Source organism: Corella eumyota, chromosome 6 (genome assembly GCF_963082875.1).
Source record: "Corella eumyota chromosome 6, kaCorEumy4.1, whole genome shotgun sequence".
NCBI classification, from domain to species: Eukaryota; Metazoa; Chordata; class Ascidiacea; order Phlebobranchia; family Corellidae; genus Corella; species Corella eumyota.
In genome coordinates, this window is record NC_137495.1 from 11,313,117 (window position 1) to 11,333,930 (window position 20,814).

At 29.6% G+C, this 20,814-nt stretch overlaps 7 non-coding genes across 7 annotated transcripts; 4 read left to right on the top strand and 3 right to left on the bottom strand.

Annotated features, from left to right (window-relative positions):
* Nucleotides 1-833: 833 nt before the first annotated feature.
* Nucleotides 834-916, top strand: Trnal-uaa (transfer RNA leucine (anticodon UAA)). The gene has a single exon. It is a non-coding gene; the product is annotated as a tRNA-Leu (tRNA).
* Nucleotides 917-2,207: 1,291 nt separating this feature from the next.
* On the bottom strand, nucleotides 2,208-2,280 carry Trnar-acg (transfer RNA arginine (anticodon ACG)). The gene has a single exon. It is a non-coding gene; the product is annotated as a tRNA-Arg (tRNA).
* Nucleotides 2,281-8,323: 6,043 nt separating this feature from the next.
* On the top strand, nucleotides 8,324-8,406 carry Trnal-uaa (transfer RNA leucine (anticodon UAA)). The gene has a single exon. It is a non-coding gene; the product is annotated as a tRNA-Leu (tRNA).
* A 1,291-nt stretch (nucleotides 8,407-9,697) lies between these two features.
* Nucleotides 9,698-9,770, bottom strand: Trnar-acg (transfer RNA arginine (anticodon ACG)). The gene has a single exon. It is a non-coding gene; the product is annotated as a tRNA-Arg (tRNA).
* A 3,448-nt stretch (nucleotides 9,771-13,218) lies between these two features.
* Trnan-guu (transfer RNA asparagine (anticodon GUU)) lies at nucleotides 13,219-13,292 on the top strand. Its single transcript has one exon. It is a non-coding gene; the product is annotated as a tRNA-Asn (tRNA).
* A 3,817-nt stretch (nucleotides 13,293-17,109) lies between these two features.
* On the top strand, nucleotides 17,110-17,192 carry Trnal-uaa (transfer RNA leucine (anticodon UAA)). The gene has a single exon. It is a non-coding gene; the product is annotated as a tRNA-Leu (tRNA).
* Nucleotides 17,193-18,483: 1,291 nt separating this feature from the next.
* On the bottom strand, nucleotides 18,484-18,556 carry Trnar-acg (transfer RNA arginine (anticodon ACG)). The gene has a single exon. It is a non-coding gene; the product is annotated as a tRNA-Arg (tRNA).
* Between the last annotated feature and the right edge of the window lie 2,258 nt (nucleotides 18,557-20,814).

Genomic DNA, 20,814 nt, shown 5'->3' on the forward strand with positions numbered 1-20,814 from the left:
ACTTTGTTCCTATTTGAATAAGGTATATATGCTATTTGTATAATTTTTAAAAACAGAATTTTATAAAATTTTGCTGAACAAATTGTCAAATTTTAATCAAACGAATGTTAAATTTTAACATTTTTTATCGAATTTTAATCAAACCAATCTTATTTGTGGACTAACAATTAATAAAGTTAAAAGAAAAAAGGCATATTGTTCGTATTTTTAATTTTTTAAACGTAAGCCGATAGATATTCTTTATTACAACTCAAGTTGTAGGATCACGTCTGTAAAACTACATATATGTTTAATAAATAAGCAAAAGTGATAAAAATTCGAATTGCTGGTTGTGGGTAAATGGCCAGCTGCAAATATTTGTTGCAACTTTTACGTTAATTTACTTTTGTTAATAAAGTGATTTAAAATAATTTTTGTCGCAATTACAAAAATAATTATGGTTACTAAATTAAAGACTGTTATTGCATTTCATTAAAGAAAAGAATTACTTGCCCATTTAAAATTTATTTTATTGCTGTAACAGGTTTTGCAATATAATAACAGTTTTATATATCTAATCGTGTTATTTAAATAAAATGCATGTTAAAGGCAATACAAAATGACATTTCCTACTTTAAAATGAACCACCCCAAAAAAGTTTAGAATACCCGAGGAAATAGTAGGACGCAAAGTACGCACAAAGTTCGCTACGCAAACACCTTGTTTAAACCAACCAAAAAAAATTGACTTAAAATCAAAGTTTCGAAAGACAATAAGGCATAAGGCTGCCAATCACAATTGGTGGCTTACTTAAGATTTATGTTTATTAGCATCTTAACAAGGCTTTCGCACTTACTGGGTTGGCCGAGTGGTTAAGGCGTTGGACTTAAGTTCCAATGGACGAATGTCCGCGTGGGTTCGAACCCCACACCCAGTAATTTCATTTTAACTTGATTTATTTTAAAAAAAATGACATTTGGTTCAAAACCGTTTAAACCTTTTTTTTATAAAAAAAACTTACACAGTAAATTAAAATATAACCTTTATAATAACTAGACTAAATTTCAGCAAACAAACACGCATCGATGTCGTATAATATAATCAAACTAAATTTAAAAGCAAAATATTTATCTTATTTTTTATTAATCAAGCAAATATTTAAGCATAATTGACAATAAAATACCTATGTTTATACCCAAAGTAAAAATCATGAACCTTTACCACTTTAAGTAAAATGTTTTTGATATTTTGAGCATTTGCTTGAACAAATAAACGCTGTAAAAGACTCTTGTAGGGAGTGAGGTCAAGAAAATTTTAATCCTAAAAAGTATCGACTGAAACTGTGCTCCTTGGTCTGGTGACAATGTTGACGGTAATAAATCTTGCTAGTAAGCATTTGCAAGTTTTATTGCAAAGCGTTGCAAAACCGATTAACGCTACCACTATTCAGACTTTGCAATATAAGGATGTTTTATCTAGGCACCTCCTTGTTTGTTATCACAAAACCAATCACTTACCGAATTGGAAAATTGGCTTCTTATGTTCTTTCTATCCGAGAATATCCCTAGTTAAAAATTATTTTCAGAAAAAGAATACTTACATTTTGTGTATGAAAATTAAATTTGTTGTTTAAAAACTACATCTTGACTTATTCAGCTTCTCATTTTTTAAGTTTTTTTACAATTAAACAACAACTAGAAATATAAGACGTCTTATAATACACATGGCTTTGTTTCGCTGCGATGCAATTTTATCGTTATTAATCGTGTTTTTAAAAAACAAAGTAAACTTATTAACCCAACGAGTATGTTTTACGATTTTGTACAGTATGCAATAAAACCGCTTCAAATAGCGTATAAAAAAATTATATGTAATTTTTTTATTACATACATTTCCTACTCTTTATTGCCACTTTTTTATTATTCACGAAGCCCAATCACTACTTTAACCTAATCCAATTGTTTATTTTTGTTTTATTAATTGTAAAATGATTTAAAAAAAATTAGGCAAGGGTCACCCTTTCCTATGCAAAAAGGTACAAATTTTTTGCCCTTTTATTCAACGTCACAATGCCATTGTGAAATGAAACCGACTTTATCAATTACATCGTGTGATTCAATTAGCAACCGTAACTCTGTGTGTGATGAAAAGTGAACAAATAAATATGTCTTAAGCATAAATAAGTATTTCACGTACTTAAAGTAGGAAAAATTTTGCTAAATAAAATACGAGCGCGCCAGGACTCGAACCTGGAATCTTCTGCTCCGTAGGCAGACGCGTTATCCTTTGCGCCACGCACCCGCACTGTCAAATTTGATAAATAATGTTTTGTTAATTAAAACTTTAAAAATGTTAAGTCTGTCCAAACAAAAAACAAAATAATGGGCATGCTTCCCCAGAAACTTTTTGAATTTATTTGCTGTAAACACGCTATTTTTAGATTTAATAGTTAATTGTTTAAAATAAAGGCCCTTTCACACGGCGTACGCAAAATTTATTTATTATTGTCTATTTCCTATATAATTTAAAACGTATTTTGTATATTTCAAATTCTCATTTTAATAGAGCTTGAATTGACACAATAAAAAGCAAAGTAGCATAACAGATTTATTTTATTATAAGCGTCTATTAAGTTTAAAACTAAAAACTTTGGGGAAATAATGGTGCAAGTTATGTAACAACTGACAATAGATTTCAACGAAAAAATTTATAAACAATTTATTAATTTTCTTGTTCATCTTGTCAGCTCTTCTATAAAATAACACGATATATTATTAAGCAATGTAATTAAGACACCTCAGATTATAAAGTTTTTGTTGATAATCTATTTAACTTTTCTTTCGAATAAATATTCTTTTACCTCTACATACTTAAATCTCCACCACCCCCCTCCCTCCTCCTTTTCCTAGCCATCCTTTCTCTTCTCTATACAATCACAACATCACCCCATGTTTATGTTGTTGTCCTACTCTTATTGTTCAAGTGTTTGTGTAATGTACATAAATAGCCTAAGTTTGCAATAAAAATAGGCAACCTTACTTTTGTTAGTGTATTCCATCAACACAGTTTTAATATTAAACAGACAGACAGAAAAGTGTATTTAATGACTGTTGCACTTACCAAATGCTTCTGCAAAATGATGTCGAACTAAGCTATTAGCTGCAAATAACTAAAATATTCCTCGATTACAAAAGTTTAATTAACTTCTTGCATACCAAAATATGCACATCACAAAATGTCAGCGGTTCGATAAAGTTAGTTAGAATTCGCCCTTTTTTAACACTTTGTAGAAACTCTACAGGAAGCAAATAATAAAATTTTGCGCTTTTGTTGAAAAATATGGTAACTTTAATTTTATTTTTTTTGTTTCATTAATAATTTACTTAATTTTTTGATGTGTTTACATTTAAGTTACTTTTAATTACTTGCATTTATTTTCGTTATTTTAAACCCTGCGTCAGAATTATTGTGACAACCATTTAATAGGGCATTCTTTTTTTTAACAAAAAACCATAGCAGCTTTTTAAAGTCAAATGGTAAATTTATATTTTAAGTGCTATTTTTGCTTTTTTCTTTTAAAAAACACAGCTAAAATAAGTTTTTTTTAAGATATTAGAAATTAAGTTGTCATTAAGGTTGATTGGTATGTAACTTATTTAAAATAAATTCACATAAACTTACTTTAATTTTAATAAAAAAAATATTTGATGTTGATTTAATACGAAATTTTATGTGCTGACAAGCTTTGACTTTCTTTTTTCGATGTCAAAAGTATATCGAATGCTTTTAATTATAACTTGTTTATGAAATTTGCAGTTTATATTTAACATTTCTTGTCGCACAAAAATTTATCTGTTTTTTTTCTGGTATTGATTCATATTTTAATCTAGTCATTTACGCTTCATATTAAGTGCATATACTTAAATTAAACCCGGCAATTTAGTTTTACTAAACGGACGCCACCAAACAAACATGGATTTGGACTTCAAAGTAAATTTAGTGTTAATTTTTTTTAAATAGTCGGAATCCCATATTCTTGTACACAACCAATCATTAAGAACAATCAAAATTATTAAATTTGCTACTTGTGCAAAAACATTGCACAAAATATCAAAAAAAATAATAAAATTTAGTCGACTTTTTTTATATTCGCGAGTTAGAATTTGCATAAGCTGTTAATTACAGTCGGAAGATAAACAATAGCCTAATTTAACATAAACGTCATGATAGGTTTACAAATCTTCGTGGTGTTTAAAGTTTAACGTATTATTTTAAAGTAATCAGAAGATTTTTTTTTAAAAATAACAACCAACTTCATGATAGTAAAATAACATTAGGCGTTTCTGGAGATTGAACCCAGGATCTCCTGTTTACGAGACAGACGCTTTACCACTAAGCTATGAAGCCTTGGTGACTAAATAAATAAAATACTGATTCGATTCAAAAGTTTTTTTAAACAAGTTAAAATTTGTTATTACTAATTATGCAATCCTGTCTGGTAATGTTCAGGCAAGTGGTGGGCAATATAAGGGAGTTTTGAAAAAAACACAGACCTTTAAGATTTTTTCTGCAATTTAGTCCACCATCTAGCAAAAAAAGTAGTTTATCAACCTTTAAGATTAATGGAAAAATACAGATTCTTTAACTTCCATTAAATCAATCATCTGATTTTGGATTTATAAAATTATTTTTGTCTTTTAAAGATGTTTAAAAGAAGCTGGTAATGCACATGTTTACGTTTGTAAAACTGTTTTAATATATTTATATTGAAAAGGGTGATATCCCATACAATTATTTTTTTTTTAAAACGCAATAATTGTGTCAAAGTAATTTTAAATTCATCATCACAACAAGCAAAAATACTTACAACTAGATTTATTTGATAAATAAAATACGATTTAAAATAATTTCATCATTTTTGAAATTAATCTCTATTAATAAATAAAGATAATCATAAACATAAATTAATTATGATTATCAACTAAATTATTAAATCAAATTTTATGTATTTAATTATTAGATAAATGTTTATCATTATTATTTTCTTTTTAATTTAAAAGATTGCGGTTCGAGTCCACCTAGGGTCAAATATATAATCGCCTTTTTTACAATTTTGCTTTGCAAATTTGATAGAAATGTCGCAAATCAGTCGTTTCTGTGTCCCAATCATTGGCGCGTTTAGCTCTTTAACCGAAAAGTTGGAGGTTCGACCCCCCCCCCCCCAAGAACGAAACTAGTTTTTTCTCATTTTTATTATTATAATTTTGCTTTGCAAATTTAACAGAAGTGTCGCGAATTAGTCGTATTTGTGTCGCAATAGATTGGCGCGTTTTGCTCTTAACCGCAAGGTTGAAGGTTCGGGCCCATTCATGAACGAAATATATAATTACATTTTTATTGTATTAATTTTGCTTTGCAAATTTAAACAAAGTGGGCGAAATAATCATCTCTGTCGCGCAATCGGTTAGGGCGTTCAGCTGTTAGGAGAAAGTTTGAAGGTTTAAGTCCACCAAGGGTCAATTTTATTTTGTTAAACATTTCTATTATTATAATTTTGATCTTGCTTCATTTTTATTACCATAATAATGTTTTGCAAATTTAATAAAAATGTCGCGAATCAGTTGTTGTTGTGTTGCAATGGTTGGCGCATTTGTGTATTAACCGAAATGTCAACCCAGAGATAAAAATAGTTTTCTTTAGATTTAAAATATTTCCTTTGCAAATTTGTTTGAAACTCTTTTCACATGGAACCTCTAACTTCGTTTTTCTGGAATTAAACCATTATTTTAACGATTCATTTTAGCTTTTTATTAAAGGCAAATGTTTGTTTTAAAGACAAAGGGCAATTTCGTTCTATTGAACAGAAGCCACTCAATAAACATGGATTTAGACATTACTTAATTTAGCGTTTAATTTTGAAAGAAATTAGACAGAATTTTATATTCTTGTAAACAACCGACAACTAAGGGCAGTTATTAATCAATAAATTTACTACACTCCATTTTTAACAAAACTTATCTTGGGGACAATATTAAACATCGGTGGTAAAGTTTATGCTTGTCAAGCTTGGGATTTCTGGTTTTCACCCAGACGGTCCGGCGATTTCCGGTGTAGAAATAGTTTTTTTATTTTCGACGTGCGTTTTAATGTTATGATGCATAGATCGTTCAATTTGGGAGTTTTCAACAAGAATTTAAATATTAAAATACTTTACTTTATTTTAAATACATTTGTTTGTAACGACATGACTGATACATCGACTTTCTTTAAAGGCATTATGACATAGTGTTAAAGCGCCAGTCTAGTAAAAAGAAGGTCCTGGGGTCGATCCCCATTAGCGCCTAATCATTTACCGCACGATCAGTAAAAGTTTTATTATGAAGGTACTGTCCAACGATATCCACTGAACAACGTTACTTATTTTTTGTGGATAAACTCTTTGTTCCCTTTAAGGCAGCTAGCGTAATTTTAGTTAAAAAATTAGTAAAAAAAAATCCGTTGTCGACAGGATTCGAACCTTCGCGGGCAAAGCGCAAAAGATTTCAAGTCGATTGCCTTAACGACTCGGCCACGCCAACTCGTTTGTTGGATTCTCGGAGCAGCCAGCGTGATTTAATCAAATTATTTAAAGTTGTATTAAAACATAAAATAAAGCGTTGTCGGCATGAGTCGAACCTGCGCGGGCAGAGCCTCAAAAAACTCAAACCTATAGCTCCACCAATCGGCCACGACAACTCTAATGTTCCATTCTAGAAGCACCTCGCGTGATTTTAATTAGTTAATTAAATTTGTATTTAAAATAAAATAATGCGTTGTCGGCAGGATTCGAACCTGACAACTGTTATGTTGGATTCTCAGAGCAGCTAGCGTGATTTAAATTAATTTTATAACAAAACTGAAATAAAAATGCGTTATCGGCTGGACTCGAACCTTCGCGGGCAGAGCCTAAAAGAAATCAAGTCTAAAATAAGTTTTTTTCCCCGAGCAGCTAGCGCGATTTTAATTAATTATTTAAATTTGAACTAAGACTAAATAAAAAAATTCGTTGTCGGCAGGATTCGAATATGTGCGGACAGCGCCTAAAAGATTGTAAGTCTATGGCCTCGGCCACGACAACTTTTTTGTTTACTTTTCAAGGCAACTTTAATTTCTAAAATTGTATTTATTTAATTTTTAATTAACAAATGCAAAAAAAATGCGTTTTCGGCAGGATTCGAACTTGTGCCTGCAGAGCTGAATAGTTTCCTTTTTTATAGCCTTAACCAATCGGTCACGACAACTCTTGCTTTTCCTTCTTGAGGCAGCTAGCGTGATTTTATTCAATTATTTAAATGCTCATCCCATGGCATTGTAATTTTTTCATGGTTTTGGGGTTTTAATTATTTTTATTGGTTAAGTGTAGATTTTGGTCCCAATAAGCTAGGTATTTACAGTAATATGTGTAGATATGCTAAGTGCAGTTTCTTTACAGTTATAATTGCTGTTATTCTTTTGACCGTTTCTAACAACCAACTTTGTTCCTATTTGAATAAGGTATATATGCTATTTGTATAATTTTTAAAAACAGAATTTTATAAAATTTTGCTGAACAAATTGTCAAATTTTAATCAAACGAATGTTAAATTTTAACATTTTTTATCGAATTTTAATCAAACCAATCTTATTTGTGGACTAACAATTAATAAAGTTAAAAGAAAAAAGGCATATTGTTCGTATTTTTAATTTTTTAAACGTAAGCCGATAGATATTCTTTATTACAACTCAAGTTGTAGGATCACGTCTGTAAAACTACATATATGTTTAATAAATAAGCAAAAGTGATAAAAATTCGAATTGCTGGTTGTGGGTAAATGGCCAGCTGCAAATATTTGTTGCAACTTTTACGTTAATTTACTTTTGTTAATAAAGTGATTTAAAATAATTTTTGTCGCAATTACAAAAATAATTATGGTTACTAAATTAAAGACTGTTATTGCATTTCATTAAAGAAAAGAATTACTTGCCCATTTAAAATTTATTTTATTGCTGTAACAGGTTTTGCAATATAATAACAGTTTTATATATCTAATCGTGTTATTTAAATAAAATGCATGTTAAAGGCAATACAAAATGACATTTCCTACTTTAAAATGAACCACCCCAAAAAAGTTTAGAATACCCGAGGAAATAGTAGGACGCAAAGTACGCACAAAGTTCGCTACGCAAACACCTTGTTTAAACCAACCAAAAAAAATTGACTTAAAATCAAAGTTTCGAAAGACAATAAGGCATAAGGCTGCCAATCACAATTGGTGGCTTACTTAAGATTTATGTTTATTAGCATCTTAACAAGGCTTTCGCACTTACTGGGTTGGCCGAGTGGTTAAGGCGTTGGACTTAAGTTCCAATGGACGAATGTCCGCGTGGGTTCGAACCCCACACCCAGTAATTTCATTTTAACTTGATTTATTTTAAAAAAAATGACATTTGGTTCAAAACCGTTTAAACCTTTTTTTTATAAAAAAAACTTACACAGTAAATTAAAATATAACCTTTATAATAACTAGACTAAATTTCAGCAAACAAACACGCATCGATGTCGTATAATATAATCAAACTAAATTTAAAAGCAAAATATTTATCTTATTTTTTATTAATCAAGCAAATATTTAAGCATAATTGACAATAAAATACCTATGTTTATACCCAAAGTAAAAATCATGAACCTTTACCACTTTAAGTAAAATGTTTTTGATATTTTGAGCATTTGCTTGAACAAATAAAAGCTGTAAAAGACTCTTGTAGGGAGTGAGGTCAAGAAAATTTTAATCCTAAAAAGTATCGACTGAAACTGTGCTCCTTGGTCTGGTGACAATGTTGACGGTAATAAATCTTGCTAGTAAGCATTTGCAAGTTTTATTGCAAAGCGTTGCAAAACCGATTAACGCTACCACTATTCAGACTTTGCAATATAAGGATGTTTTATCTAGGCACCTCCTTGTTTGTTATCACAAAACCAATCACTTACCGAATTGGAAAATTGGCTTCTTATGTTCTTTCTATCCGAGAATATCCCTAGTTAAAAATTATTTTCAGAAAAAGAATACTTACATTTTGTGTATGAAAATTAAATTTGTTGTTTAAAAACTACATCTTGACTTATTCAGCTTCTCATTTTTTAAGTTTTTTTACAATTAAACAACAACTAGAAATATAAGACGTCTTATAATACACATGGCTTTGTTTCGCTGCGATGCAATTTTATCGTTATTAATCGTGTTTTTAAAAAACAAAGTAAACTTATTAACCCAACGAGTATGTTTTACGATTTTGTACAGTATGCAATAAAACCGCTTCAAATAGCGTATAAAAAAATTATATGTAATTTTTTTATTACATACATTTCCTACTCTTTATTGCCACTTTTTTATTATTCACGAAGCCCAATCACTACTTTAACCTAATCCAATTGTTTATTTTTGTTTTATTAATTGTAAAATGATTTAAAAAAAATTAGGCAAGGGTCACCCTTTCCTATGCAAAAAGGTACAAATTTTTTGCCCTTTTATTCAACGTCACAATGCCATTGTGAAATGAAACCGACTTTATCAATTACATCGTGTGATTCAATTAGCAACCGTAACTCTGTGTGTGATGAAAAGTGAACAAATAAATATGTCTTAAGCATAAATAAGTATTTCACGTACTTAAAGTAGGAAAAATTTTGCTAAATAAAATACGAGCGCGCCAGGACTCGAACCTGGAATCTTCTGCTCCGTAGGCAGACGCGTTATCCTTTGCGCCACGCACCCGCACTGTCAAATTTGATAAATAATGTTTTGTTAATTAAAACTTTAAAAATGTTAAGTCTGTCCAAACAAAAAACAAAATAATGGGCATGCTTCCCCAGAAACTTTTTGAATTTATTTGCTGTAAACACGCTATTTTTAGATTTAATAGTTAATTGTTTAAAATAAAGGCCCTTTCACACGGCGTACGCAAAATTTATTTATTATTGTCTATTTCCTATATAATTTAAAACGTATTTTGTATATTTCAAATTCTCATTTTAATAGAGCTTGAATTGACACAATAAAAAGCAAAGTAGCATAACAGATTTATTTTATTATAAGCGTCTATTAAGTTTAAAACTAAAAACTTTGGGGAAATAATGGTGCAAGTTATGTAACAACTGACAATAGATTTCAACGAAAAAATTTATAAACAATTTATTAATTTTCTTGTTCATCTTGTCAGCTCTTCTATAAAATAACACGATATATTATTAAGCAATGTAATTAAGACACCTCAGATTATAAAGTTTTTGTTGATAATCTATTTAACTTTTCTTTCGAATAAATATTCTTTTACCTCTACATACTTAAATCTCCACCACCCCCCTCCCTCCTCCTTTTCCTAGCCATCCTTTCTCTTCTCTATACAATCACAACATCACCCCATGTTTATGTTGTTGTCCTACTCTTATTGTTCAAGTGTTTGTGTAATGTACATAAATAGCCTAAGTTTGCAATAAAAATAGGCAACCTTACTTTTGTTAGTGTATTCCATCAACACAGTTTTAATATTAAACAGACAGACAGAAAAGTGTATTTAATGACTGTTGCACTTACCAAATGCTTCTGCAAAATGATGTCGAACTAAGCTATTAGCTGCAAATAACTAAAATATTCCTCGATTACAAAAGTTTAATTAACTTCTTGCATACCAAAATATGCACATCACAAAATGTCAGCGGTTCGATAAAGTTAGTTAGAATTCGCCCTTTTTTAACACTTTGTAGAAACTCTACAGGAAGCAAATAATAAAATTTTGCGCTTTTGTTGAAAAATATGGTAACTTTAATTTTATTTTTTTTGTTTCATTAATAATTTACTTAATTTTTTGATGTGTTTACATTTAAGTTACTTTTAATTACTTGCATTTATTTTCGTTATTTTAAACCCTGCGTCAGAATTACTGTGACAACCATTTAATAGGGCATTCTTTTTTTTAACAAAAAACCATAGCAGCTTTTTAAAGTCAAATGGTAAATTTATATTTTAAGTGCTATTTTTGCTTTTTTCTTTTAAAAAACACAGCTAAAATAAGTTTTTTTTAAGATATTAGAAATTAAGTTGTCATTAAGGTTGATTGGTATGTAACTTATTTAAAATAAATTCACATAAACTTACTTTAATTTTAATAAAAAAAATATTTGATGTTGATTTAATACGAAATTTTATGTGCTGACAAGCTTTGACTTTCTTTTTTCGATGTCAAAAGTATATCGAATGCTTTTAATTATAACTTGTTTATGAAATTTGCAGTTTATATTTAACATTTCTTGTCGCACAAAAATTTATCTGTTTTTTTTCTGGTATTGATTCATATTTTAATCTAGTCATTTACGCTTCATATTAAGTGCATATACTTAAATTAAACCCGGCAATTTAGTTTTACTAAACGGACGCCACCAAACAAACATGGATTTGGACTTCAAAGTAAATTTAGTGTTAATTTTTTTTAAATAGTCGGAATCCCATATTCTTGTACACAACCAATCATTAAGAACAATCAAAATTATTAAATTTGCTACTTGTGCAAAAACATTGCACAAAATATCAAAAAAAATAATAAAATTTAGTCGACTTTTTTTATATTCGCGAGTTAGAATTTGCATAAGCTGTTAATTACAGTCGGAAGATAAACAATAGCCTAATTTAACATAAACGTCATGATAGGTTTACAAATCTTCGTGGTGTTTAAAGTTTAACGTATTATTTTAAAGTAATCGGAAGATTTTTTTTTAAAAATAACAACCAACTTCATGATAGTAAAATAACATTAGGCGTTTCTGGAGATTGAACCCAGGATCTCCTGTTTACGAGACAGACGCTTTACCACTAAGCTATGAAGCCTTGGTGACTAAATAAATAAAATACTGATTCGATTCAAAAGTTTTTTTAAACAAGTTAAAATTTGTTATTACTAATTATGCAATCCTGTCTGGTAATGTTCAGGCAAGTGGTGGGCAATATAAGGGAGTTTTGAAAAAAACACAGACCTTTAAGATTTTTTCTGCAATTTAGTCCACCATCTAGCAAAAAAAGTAGTTTATCAACCTTTAAGATTAATGGAAAAATACAGATTCTTTAACTTCCATTAAATCAATCATCTGATTTTGGATTTATAAAATTATTTTTGTCTTTTAAAGATGTTTAAAAGAAGCTGGTAATGCACATGTTTACGTTTGTAAAACTGTTTTAATATATTTATATTGAAAAGGGTGATATCCCATACAATTATTTTTTTTTTAAAACGCAATAATTGTGTCAAAGTAATTTTAAATTCATCATCACAACAAGCAAAAATACTTACAACTAGATTTATTTGATAAATAAAATACGATTTAAAATAATTTCATCATTTTTGAAATTAATCTCTATTAATAAATAAAGATAATCATAAACATAAATTAATTATGATTATCAACTAAATTATTAAATCAAATTTTATGTATTTAATTATTAGATAAATGTTTATCATTATTATTTTCTTTTTAATTTAAAAGATTGCGGTTCGAGTCCACCTAGGGTCAAATATATAATCGCCTTTTTTACAATTTTGCTTTGCAAATTTGATAGAAATGTCGCAAATCAGTCGTTTCTGTGTCAAATCAGTCGTTTCTGAATCATTGGCGCGTTTAGCTCTTTAACCGAAAAGTTGGAGGTTCGACCCCCCCCCCCCAAGAACGAAACTAGTTTTTTCTCATTTTTATTATTATAATTTTGCTTTGCAAATTTAATAGAAGTGTCGCGAATTAGTCGTATTTGTGTCGCAATAGATTGGCGCGTTTTGCTCTTAACCGCAAGGTTGAAGGTTCGGGCCCATTTATGAACGAAATATATAATTACATTTTAATTGTATTAATTTTGCTTTGCAAATTTAAACAAAGTGGGCGAAATAATTGTCTCTGTCGCGCAATCGGTTAGGGCGTTCAGCTGTTAGGAGAAAGTTTGAAGGTTTAAGTCCACCAAGGGCCAAATTTATTTTGTTACATTTTTTTATTATAATTTTGATCTCTAAATTTAGACCAAGTGTGCCAAAAAATGTCGTCTCTATGGCGCAATCAGTTAGCGAGTTCGTCTGTTAACCGAAAGGTCGGTTGTTCGAGTCCACCCAAGGTCAAATATATTTTGTTACATTTTTATTATTATAATTTTAATCTTTAGATTCAATTCAACTGTAGCAATGATTGTCGTCTCTGTGGCGCAATCGGTTAGCGCGTTCGGCTGTTAACCGAAAGGTTGGTGGTTCAAGCCCACCCAGTGACGATTTTTTGTTTGCTTCATTTTTATTACTATAATAATGTTTTGCAAATTTCATAAAAATGTCGCGAATCAGTTGTTGTTGTGTTGCAATCGTTGGCGCAATTGGCTATTAACTATTAACTTCCATTAAATCAATCATCTGATTTTGAATTTATAAAATTATTTCCGTTTTTTAAAGATGTTAAAAAAAAGCTGGTGATGCACATGTTAACGTTTGTAAAACTGTTTTAATATATTTATATTAAAAAGGGTGATATCCCATACAATTATTTTTTTTTAAAGAACGCAATAATTGTGTCAAAGTAATTTGAAAATCATTATTACAACAAGCAAAAATACTTACAACTGGATTTATTTGATAAATAAAATACGATTTAAAATCATTTGATCATTTTTAAAATTAATTTCTATTAATAAATAAAGATAATCATAAACATAAATTAATTAAGATTATCAACTAAATTATTAAATCAAATTTTATGTATTTAATTATTAGATAAATGTTTATCATTATTTTTTTTTTAATTTAAAAGATTGCGGTTCGAGTCCACCCAGGGTCAAATATATAATCGTCTTCTTTTACAATTTTGCTTTGCAAATTTGATAGAAATGTCGCAAATCAGTCGTTTCTGTGTCGCAATCATTGGCGCGTTTAGCTCTTTAACCGAAAAGTTGGAGGTTCGACCTCCCCCCCCCCCCCCCCCCCCAAGAACGAAACTAGTTTTTTCTCATTTTTATTATTATAATTTTGCTTTGCAAATTTAACAGAAGTGTCGCGAATTAGTCGTATTTGTGTCGCAATAGATTGGCGCGTTTTGCTCTTAACCGCAAGGTTGAAGGTTCGGGCCCATTCATGAACGAAATATATAATTACATTTTTATTGTATTAATTTTGCTTTGCAAATTTAAACAAAGTGGGCGAAATAATCATCTCTGTCGCGCAATCGGTTAGGGCGTTCAGCTGTTAGGAGAAAGTTTGAAGGTTTAAGTCCACCAAGGGTCAATTTTATTTTGTTAAACATTTCTATTATTATAATTTTGATCTTGCTTCATTTTTATTACCTTAATAATGTTTTGCAAATTTAATAAAAATGTCGCGAATCAGTTGTTGTTGTGTTGCAATGGTTGGCGCATTTGTGTATTAACCGAAATGTCAACCCAGAGATAAAAATAGTTTTCTTTAGATTTAAAATATTTCCTTTGCAAATTTGTTTGAAACTCTTTTCACATGGAACCTCTAACTTCGTTTTTCTGGAATTAAACTATTATTTTAACGATTCATTTTAGTTTTTTATTAAAGGCAAATGTTTGTTTTAAAGACAAAGGGCAATTTCGTTCTATTGAACAGAAGCCACTCAATAAACATGGATTTAGACATTATTTAATTTAGCGTTTAATTTTGAAAGAAATTAGACAGAATTTTATATTCTTGTAAACAACCGACAACTAAGGGCAGTTATTAATCAATAAATTTACTACACTCCATTTTTAACAAAACTTATCTTGGGGACAATATTAAACATCGGTGGTAAAGTTTATGCTTGTCAAGCTTGGGATTTCTGGTTTTCACCCAGACGGTCCGGCGATTTCCGGTGTAGAAATAGTTTTTTTATTTTCGACGTGCGTTTTAATGTTATGATGCATAGATCGTTCAATTTGGGAGTTTTCAACAAGAATTTAAATATTAAAATACTTTACTTTATTTTAAATACATTTGTTTGTAACGACATGACTGATACATCGACTTTCTTTAAAGGCATTATGACATAGTGTTAAAGCGCCAGTCTAGTAAAAAGAAGGTCGATCCCCATTAGCGCCTAATCATTTACCGCACGATCAGTAAAAGTTTTATTATGAAGGTACTGTCCAACGATATCCACTGAACAACGTTACTTATTTTTTGTGGATAAACTCTTTGTTCCCTTTAAGGCAGCTAGCGTAATTTTAGTTAAAAAATTAGTAAAAAAAAATCCGTTGTCGACAGGATTCGAACCTTCGCGGGCAAAGCGCAAAAGATTTCAAGTCGATTGCCTTAACGACTCGGCCACGCCAACTCGTTTGTTGGATTCTCGGAGCAGCCAGCGTGATTTAATCAAATTATTTAAAGTTGTATTAAAACATAAAATAAAGCGTTGTCGGCATGAGTCGAACCTGCGCGGGCAGAGCCTCAAAAAACTCAAACCTATAGCTCCACCAATCGGCCACGACAACTCTAATGTTCCATTCTAGAAGCACCTCGCGTGATTTTAATTAGTTAATTAAATTTGTATTTAAAATAAAATAATGCGTTGTCGGCAGGATTCGAACCTGACAACTGTTATGTTGGATTCTCAGAGCAGCTAGCGTGATTTAAATTAATTTTATAACAAAACTGAAATAAAAATGCGTTATCGGCTGGACTCGAACCTTCGCGGGCAGAGCCTAAAAGAAATCAAGTCTAAAATAAGTTTTTTTCCCCGAGCAGCTAGCGCGATTTTAATTAATTATTTAAATTTGAACTAAGACTAAATAAAAAAATTCGTTGTCGGCAGGATTCGAATATGTGCGGACAGCGCCTAAAAGATTGTAAGTCTATGGCCTCGGCCACGACAACTTTTTTGTTTACTTTTCAAGGCAACTTTAATTTCTAAAATTGTATTTATTTAATTTTTAATTAAAAAATGCAAAAAAAATGCGTTTTCGGCAGGATTCGAACTTGTGCCTGCAGAGCTGAATAGTTTCCTTTTTTATAGCCTTAACCAATCGGTCACGACAACTCTTGCTTTTCCTTCTTGAGGCAGCTAGCGTGATTTTATTCAATTATTTAAATGCTCATCCCATGGCATTGTAATTTTTTCATGGTTTTGGGGTTTTAATTATTTTTATTGGTTAAGTGTAGATTTTGGTCCCAATAAGCTAGGTATTTACAGTAATATGTGTAGATATGCTAAGTGCAGTTTCTTTACAGTTATAATTGCTGTTATTCTTTTGACCGTTTCTAACAACCAACTTTGTTCCTATTTGAATAAGGTATATATGCTATTTGTATAAGTTTTAAAAACAGAATTTTATAAAATTTTGCTGAACAAATTGTCAAATTTTAATCAAACGAATGTTAAATTTTAACATTTTTTATCGAATTTTAATCAAACCAATCTTATTTGTGGACTAACAATTAATAAAGTTAAAAGAAAAAAGGCATATTGTTCGTATTTTTAATTTTTTAAACGTAAGCCGATAGATATTCTTTATTACAACTCAAGTTGTAGGATCACGTCTGTAAAACTACATATATGTTTAATAAATAAGCAAAAGTGATAAAAATTCGAATTGCTGGTTGTGGGTAAATGGCCAGCTGCAAATATTTGTTGCAACTTTTACGTTAATTTACTTTTGTTAATAAAGTGATTTAAAATAATTTTTGTCGCAATTACAAAAATAATTATGGTTACTAAATTAAAGACTGTTATTGCATTTCATTAAAGAAAAGAATTACTTGCCCATTTAAAATTTATTTTATTGCTGTAACAGGTTTTGCAATATAATAACAGTTTTATATATCTAATCGTGTTATTTAAATAAAATGCATGTTAAAGGCAATACAAAATGACATTTCCTACTTTAAAATGAACCACCCCAAAAAAGTTTAGAATACCCGAGGAAATAGTAGGACGCAAAGTACGCACAAAGTTCGCTACGCAAACACCTTGTTTAAACCAACCCAAAAAAATTGACTTAAAATCAAAGTTTCGAAAGACAATAAGGCATAAGGCTGCCAATCACAATTGGTGGCTTACTTAAGATTTATGTTTATTAGCATCTTAACAAGGCTTTCGCACTTACTGGGTTGGCCGAGTGGTTAAGGCGTTGGACTTAAGTTCCAATGGACGAATGTCCGCGTGGGTTCGAACCCCACACCCAGTAATTTCATTTTAACTTGATTTATTTTAAAAAAAATGACATTTGGTTCAAAACCGTTTAAACCTTTTTTTTATAAAAAAAACTTACACAGTAAATTAAAATATAACCTTTATAATAACTAGACTAAATTTCAGCAAACAAACACGCATCGATGTCGTATAATATAATCAAACTAAATTTAAAAGCAAAATATTTATCTTATTTTTTATTAATCAAGCAAATATTTAAGCATAATTGACAATAAAATACCTATGTTTATACCCAAAGTAAAAATCATGAACCTTTACCACTTTAAGTAAAATGTTTTTGATATTTTGAGCATTTGCTTGAACAAATAAACGCTGTAAAAGACTCTTGTAGGGAGTGAGGTCAAGAAAATTTTAATCCTAAAAAGTATCGACTGAAACTGTGCTCCTTGGTCTGGTGACAATGTTGACGGTAATAAATCTTGCTAGTAAGCATTTGCAAGTTTTATTGCAAAGCGTTGCAAAACCGATTAACGCTACCACTATTCAGACTTTGCAATATAAGGATGTTTTATCTAGGCACCTCCTTGTTTGTTATCACAAAACCAATCACTTACCGAATTGGAAAATTGGCTTCTTATGTTCTTTCTATCCGAGAATATCCCTAGTTAAAAATTATTTTCAGAAAAAGAATACTTACATTTTGTGTATGAAAATTAAATTTGTTGTTTAAAAACTACATCTTGACTTATTCAGCTTCTCATTTTTTAAGTTTTTTTACAATTAAACAACAACTAGAAATATAAGACGTCTTATAATACACATGGCTTTGTTTCGCTGCGATGCAATTTTATCGTTATTAATCGTGTTTTTAAAAAACAAAGTAAACTTATTAACCCAACGAGTATGTTTTACGATTTTGTACAGTATGCAATAAAACCGCTTCAAATAGCGTATAAAAAAATTATATGTAATTTTTTTATTACATACATTTCCTACTCTTTATTGCCACTTTTTTATTATTCACGAAGCCCAATCACTACTTTAACCTAATCCAATTGTTTATTTTTGTTTTATTAATTGTAAAATGATTTAAAAAAAATTAGGCAAGGGTCACCCTTTCCTATGCAAAAAGGTACAAATTTTTTGCCCTTTTATTCAACGTCACAATGCCATTGTGAAATGAAACCGACTTTATCAATTACATCGTGTGATTCAATTAGCAACCGTAACTCTGTGTGTGATGAAAAGTGAACAAATAAATATGTCTTAAGCATAAATAAGTATTTCACGTACTTAAAGTAGGAAAAATTTTGCTAAATAAAATACGAGCGCGCCAGGACTCGAACCTGGAATCTTCTGCTCCGTAGGCAGACGCGTTATCCTTTGCGCCACGCACCCGCACTGTCAAATTTGATAAATAATGTTTTGTTAATTAAAACTTTAAAAATGTTAAGTCTGTCCAAACAAAAAACAAAATAATGGGCATGCTTCCCCAGAAACTTTTTGAATTTATTTGCTGTAAACACGCTATTTTTAGATTTAATAGTTAATTGTTTAAAATAAAGGCCCTTTCACACGGCGTACGCAAAATTTATTTATTATTGTCTATTTCCTATATAATTTAAAACGTATTTTGTATATTTCAAATTCTCATTTTAATAGAGCTTGAATTGACACAATAAAAAGCAAAGTAGCATAACAGATTTATTTTATTATAAGCGTCTATTAAGTTTAAAACTAAAAACTTTGGGGAAATAATGGTGCAAGTTATGTAACAACTGACAATAGATTTCAACGAAAAAATTTATAAACAATTTATTAATTTTCTTGTTCATCTTGTCAGCTCTTCTATAAAATAACACGATATATTATTAAGCAATGTAATTAAGACACCTCAGATTATAAAGTTTTTGTTGATAATCTATTTAACTTTTCTTTCGAATAAATATTCTTTTACCTCTACATACTTAAATCTCCACCACCCCCCTCCCTCCTCCTTTTCCTAGCCATCCTTTCTCTTCTCTATACAATCACAACATCACCCCATGTTTATGTTGTTGTCCTACTCTTATTGTTCAAGTGTTTGTGTAATGTACATAAATAGCCTAAGTTTGCAATAAAAATAGGCAACCTTACTTTTGTTAGTGTATTCCATCAACACAGTTTTAATATTAAACAGACAGACAGAAAAGTGTATTTAATGACTGTTGCACTTACCAAATGCTTCTGCAAAATGATGTCGAACTAAGCTATTAGCTGCAAATAACTAAAATATTCCTCGATTACAAAAGTTTAATTAACTTCTTGCATACCAAAATATGCACATCACAAAATGTCAGCGGTTCGATAAAGTTAGTTAGAATTCGCCCTTTTTTAACACTTTGTAGAAACTCTACAGGAAGCAAATAATAAAATTTTGCGCTTTTGTTGAAAAATATGGTAACTTTAATTTTATTTTTTTTGTTTCATTAATAATTTACTTAATTTTTTGATGTGTTTACATTTAAGTTACTTTTAATTACTTGCATTTATTTTCGTTATTTTAAACCCTGCGTCAGAATTACTGTGACAACCATTTAATAGGGCATTCTTTTTTTTAACAAAAAACCATAGCAGCTTTTTAAAGTCAAATGGTAAATTTATATTTTAAGTGCTATTTTTGCTTTTTTCTTTTAAAAAACACAGCTAAAATAAGTTTTTTTTAAGATATTAGAAATTAAGTTGTCATTAAGGTTGATTGGTATGTAACTTATTTAAAATAAATTCACATAAACTTACTTTAATTTTAATAAAAAAAATATTTGATGTTGATTTAATACGAAATTTTATGTGCTGACAAGCTTTGACTTTCTTTTTTCGATGTCAAAAGTATATCGAATGCTTTTAATTATAACTTGTTTATGAAATTTGCAGTTTATATTTAACATTTCTTGTCGCACAAAAATTTATCTGTTTTTTTTCTGGTATTGATTCATATTTTAATCTAGTCATTTACGCTTCATATTAAGTGCATATACTTAAATTAAACCCGGCAATTTAGTTTTACTAAACGGACGCCACCAAACAAACATGGATTTGGACTTCAAAGTAAATTTAGTGTTAATTTTTTTTAAATAGTCGGAATCCCATATTCTTGTACACAACCAATCATTAAGAACAATCAAAATTATTAAATTTGCTACTTGTGCAAAAACATTGCACAAAATATCAAAAAAAATAATAAAATTTAGTCGACTTTTTTTATATTCGCGAGTTAGAATTTGCATAAGCTGTTAATTACAGTCGGAAGATAAACAATAGCCTAATTTAACATAAACGTCATGATAGGTTTACAAATCTTCGTGGTGTTTAAAGTTTAACGTATTATTTTAAAGTAATCAGAAGATTTTTTTTTAAAAATAACAACCAACTTCATGATAGTAAAATAACATTAGGCGTTTCTGGAGATTGAACCCAGGATCTCCTGTTTACGAGACAGACGCTTTACCACTAAGCTATGAAGCCTTGGTGACTAAATAAATAAAATACTGATTCGATTCAAAAGTTTTTTTAAACAAGTTAAAATTTGTTATTACTAATTATGCAATCCTGTCTGGTAATGTTCAGGCAAGTGGTGGGCAATATAAGGGAGTTTTGAAAAAAACACAGACCTTTAA